Genomic DNA, 5,456 nt, shown 5'->3' with positions numbered 1-5,456 from the left:
TCAATTTTTAATTGCTGTTCTAATGAAAAAGTTCAAATAGTTGTGACGTCAGATTTCACGTCAAAATGCGCAGAAACGGTTGCGCACAAACAAACGAAGCGGGAGTCTTGAATTATGACGTCATCACCTACGGGAGCGTATGCCGTGACGTCAAATTTCACGATTTATCGGTATTTTTTAATCGATTTATCTCGGTATCTAGAAGTTTTTTTTTTGTGGATATTACAGCACTACTAAGAGCTTCCATGACTTTTTTTTTTTTGTCATTTCTATATTTTTTTGTTTCTCTGGTAATGCCGCCACTGGTCGCTACTCGATTGAAGTAGCTCCTCAATTGTCCTCACGAGGCTGACTGCACCGCGCCCTGTATTCCAAGCACAGAAGCGAAAAAACTTTGACTCCGCCGGGAATCGAACCCGGGGCCTCCGGTTTGCAAGCCTAGTGTGATACCCACTCAGCTACGGAGTTTCCTCCTGCCCATATTTAACCCATTTTATTGCAATTTAATAAATTGTCTTTATACTCTTCCTAGCCTTTTCCCATTTAAATAGGGTCGGCGTATCACAATTTAATAAATGCTATTAAAAAAAAAATCCATTTTATTTTCTCTAAAATTAACCCATTCTTTAGTTGTGCTAGTTTCGCTCTGGTTTTCCTTGGTAGTTCCTTTTCTTCTTTTGCTATAGGTGGGGGAGCTTCATTTAGGACTTTATTAGGTTTGAAGTTCTGGATTGTGTCCTCTACTGTTTTGGTATGAATTTCGCCATTGCAGATTTTCAAGTGTTCCTTATCTATTGTTGGATATGGTAGGAAACAGTTGATGTTGGGTTTTAATGACATCACGGATCTCTTAATATTGCGTGGAGGTCGGGGTTTAGTGACTAGGGAATTGCTAGGATGTCCCTCCACATGACTAGACAAGAGATACTGTTCTGACATCATCAGGTTGTGGGGTTTGACTGGCAGGATTAACGTCTCATTGTGAAGATGATCTATGTTGGACATTAGTACACATCCAGTTGTTATTCTTAAGGCGGTGTTTGTCTCCTTAACTTTGAATTTCCTGTTAGTTTGTCTTCTGGCTTTTCCTTTGTTGTTGCCATAAGCAGTGAACTGTTTGTTGAATTGATTAGCACATGTTTTGGCATCAGGTGTGGGTATTTGATTGAAGTGGATAGTATTATTCTTTGGAGATGTAATGTTCGAATTCATGAGGTTCTTAGTGGTTTTCCAAAGATTTTTTGCACCACGATTGAAGGTTGCTTCTTTCAAGTGTTTGAGCCATTTGTTTTTCTTATGCTCGCGTACTGTTTCTGCTATTTGCTTATTTAAGATTTTAATTTTGGGGTCATTTGGGTTGGCTTGCCGGATAATATCTCTTTCTTCTGCCAAGTTTATTGCTTCTGTGGGAAAATTCGGAATGATATTAGGTATTCTTCCAGTCGGCACATGAAGTTTTCTGCCTTTGTTCAGAATATTACTGAAGACTTTTTCTCCTTTGATTACATTTGTGGGCAGTGGTTCACGTTCGAATCTGCTCTCAGTGTACTCTAGGAACCCATCCCAGTTAGCTTTAACAAAGTTGATAAACGTTTTGTTCTCAGATTTGATTTTCTGTATGGTTCTTAGAATACTGATGGTAATCGGTAGATGGTCTGAGCTAAGTTTGATGTTGGCATTCCAGTCAGTAGTTTGCAGAAGGGATGTGCTAGCAAGTGAGAAATCTGGTGAGGAGATCTGGTCACCAACAAGACGAGTGTACTGCTGTTCGTCATTCAGTATTCCAAAGTCAGATTGTTCAATTTCAGCTGCAAGGTCTTCACCTCTCCGATCTGATGTTAAGTATGAGTCCCAGGTGTTGTGGTGTCCATTGAAGTCACCAACAATGATCGTGTCATCAGAGTTGAGAAGATGAGATATACTGGCTCGGTATCCACTTGGACAGCTACTGATAGGTGGTATGTACACATTTATTATTTTGAGTTCGGTTGTTCCTGAGTGTACTGAGATACATTGTTGCTCTATGACTTCATCTGGAAGGGAAGGAGGTAGCATGAAAGTTTTATAGAGAATTGAGTCGTGGATGATCCGCCCCGGGCGGGAATCGAACCCGCGGCCTAGCGCTTACAAGGCAGACGCACTACCAACTAAGCTAACTAGGCTGGCAAGGAGAAGTTTTTTCGGCTCCGCGTAGAATACGGGGCGCACTCTGTACTCGGTCTTATGAGAATAATCGAGTATCGACCAGTAGCGGCATTACCAGTGGAAAAAGATTATTGAAATATGGATTACTTTTTTTTGTATCCTGGAATGGATGCTTGGAAATTGAAAGCAAAGGAGGTACTAAGTAATGCTGTGCTGTGATATTCACAAAGGTTATGAAAAGGCCCTGCTTTACTAAAAAGAATTCTTGATTTGATTTTATTTATTTGATTTGTATTTTATTTTGTGTTTCAGTTTCTTCGGCAGAGCGTTCGAGCAGGCTTCAGAAAGAACTAATGCGAGAGTTAGCTTTGACTATTTTGATTCCTCCATTATTTCCATACATAAGAGTGATAGACACAAGTTTGTATCCGCTCTTCAATCCTTGCTCAGCTGAAAGATGTATCCTATAAGGTTCGTTCTTGGAACGGCTGGCTTCTCTCTTCGATTTCGGGACGATAAGGCGGATGTCACATCTAGACTGCAACTTGTAGTATACGGCAATTTTCATGTTGAGGGCTACATAGTCTTATGGGCTACATAGTCTTCTCACAACTTAAACTTGAAGTTTAAGTGTGAACAGGCCCGGGCTACATAGTCTTCTCACAACATAAACTTGAAGTTTAAGTGTGAACAGGCCCATAAGACTATGTAGCCCTCAACATGAAAACTGCCGTATACTACAAGTTGCAGTCTAGATGTGAAATAGTCCTAAGACCTCAGCAGTTACAGTTCCCTCTATCAAATATTTTGTACCCTCGCAAGTTCCATCGATGATGTAAACAAATTATGTATTTAACTCGAATCTATTTAAACTTGAACCAGATGGCCTTTCGAACACCTTTCAGTTTGGAGGGTAGCGTGTCTGACTTGTAAGCGCTAAGTTGTGGGTTCGATACCCACCCTTGCCGGATTTTATCCTAAACAGATAAAGTTAGTTCTCAGAACAGAACTGCTAGCTTTCTTCTATATTGTCCTCCTCTCCACTCTCAACAGGTGCAGTTTCCTCTATTAAAAAGGAGACAGCACGAGCCAATGAAAGACGTTGTCCATTGTCTGTGTGATTGGAGACTAGTACAGACTCTGAGGTGGCACCATTGTTTACATTTGTTGCATTGCACTGATGTTGAGTTGGGATGAATTGGTAACTTACAGATTGCACATAACCAGATGTTACCAGGGGTAGAAGGTCCTGGATTGGATTCAATTCCTGCCATGAGTAGTAGTAAACGGAGCAGGGAGGCAGGAGATGGCTGCTCCGAAGTGGAAAATTTGATGATTGTCGCTGTTGCTGAGGGGGGTTGATGGCCTTTGGCTGGTGACGTTGTTGCAGACATTGACACCAGGTAGTCCTGCGGCGTAGACGCATCCATCGTGAGGACCACGCATCCATCGTGAGGATATTGTAATATTGTACCTCACGCATCCATATTGTAATATTGTACCTACTGTTAAAAATATGAATAAATAAAGCACTATTAATACTAATACTAATACTAATACTAATTCAATTCTCGCTCTAGGCAAACTTAATCTTAAATATATACCTGCTTTAACTCCAACACATAGTACTATGTCTGTTCACACTCTTGCATGGCTATCGAACGAAAATACAAGCGTCGGACTATGTATACGCTATGTTAGCTCTGCTGGAATCACCGGTAAGGATCCGTTCACACTAGCGGTTCAGTGTGAAAAATTTTAGACAAAAAAAAAGGACAACCTAAGTTTCAATTCAATCGGTCTAGTATAAGTGGATGAAAAGTTAGTTACCTCCGTGGCTTAGTGGGTATCACTATTACACTAGGCTCTACTGAACTACTCCCACCCCTAGGCTCTGCTGAACTACTCCCACCCCTAGGCTCTACTGAACTACTTTGACGTCGGAGTTACAGTCCCACCCAAGATTAGAAAGTACTGAGAGCAACCTCTGAGACTTAGTCGGTATCACTAGGCTTGCACGCCGAAGGTCCCGGGTTCGATTCTCGGCGGGATCCAAGTTTTTTTCGGCTCTCCTCTTGGAGTTTGAGGTACGCTCAGCCTTATGAGGACTATTGAGTAGGTACTTTAGACTTGTAGCGACTCTGGGCAAACTTAATATTAAAAATATATACACCTGCTTTAACACATTATACTTCGCATTGGTATTTGTTTCAGCATCAGGAGAAGAAGCCAAGTGATTGCTTTCTGGACGCGGCCTACTGTCTAGCAAGGTAAATACAGACTCCTACACACTAGAGATTTTAGTGAACTGTAGAACGAGCGAATGAGCTTTTTTTAAACGTGAAACATTGGCCAAATTTCGTTAGAATCGGATAGTCATCGTATTGAAGATTCCGTCGTTCCGGAGGCGTAGCAGTCTCCAACTCTGCTCAGAGGTAACATGGGAGGAGCTAGAGAAAGAGAACTGTCGATAGCACTATCGATACTTTTGACTATCGAACGCTATCGATAGTTGAGGCTTGACTATCGATAGTTTTTTTCTGCACATTTTTCGTTTTAGAAGTGAAAAGTGTAAAAAAAAAAGTTGAAATAAAACCCTGTGACCTAAATTAAAATTAATACGTGTACAGTTGATAATTTTCTTTAAATTAGGTTAGGTTGGGTCTTTTTGGGGGATAAGACCTTTAGAAACAAGGAAAAAAATATGTAATAAAAAAACTGTCGATAACTATCGATGGCGCTGACTATCGATAGTTCTCCTCCTCTAGGAGGAGCACAGTTAGTCCAGTAGTATCGCGCTCACTTGTCATGCAGGAAGTTCAATGCCCACCATGAGAGAGAAAAAAATCCACTCGTATTTCGATCGCAAATAATAGTGCTTATTTATACTGCTCGCATAGGACTGAAAAGTCCCTTTACTCCAGCAGTAGGCTACTACTATTATTGTGGTCAAATTCTCAAATTATATTGAGGATAAAATTCCATACCTCGGCTGGGATTGAACCCACGCCCTCCTGTTTACCAGGCGAGCGTTTTGACCACTACACCACCGAGACAGGTTATTTTATGCTGCTCTTGTGTTAACCTAGCACCTGAGTGGAAAATAAGTACCAACATGAGATTGTAGACCCTAGCCCAAGTCAAACATCCATTTCATTGACCTTAAAGCCATGTTTGTGCCCACATTAACGTCACAATTACCAGGTCATTATGAGGGGACTAAGATCTAACGTCCTTTCCCTGTTTTTTTTTTTTTTTTTTTTTTTTTTTTGGGCAAAAAAAAAAAATGCTGGCGGAGGGTATTCAAAACC

Source organism: Diaphorina citri, unplaced genomic scaffold, assembly GCF_000475195.1.
Source record: "Diaphorina citri unplaced genomic scaffold, Diaci psyllid genome assembly version 1.1 scaffold787, whole genome shotgun sequence".
Taxonomy (NCBI): Eukaryota; Metazoa; Arthropoda; class Insecta; order Hemiptera; family Psyllidae; genus Diaphorina; species Diaphorina citri.
This window is presented reverse-complemented; position numbering follows the sequence as displayed.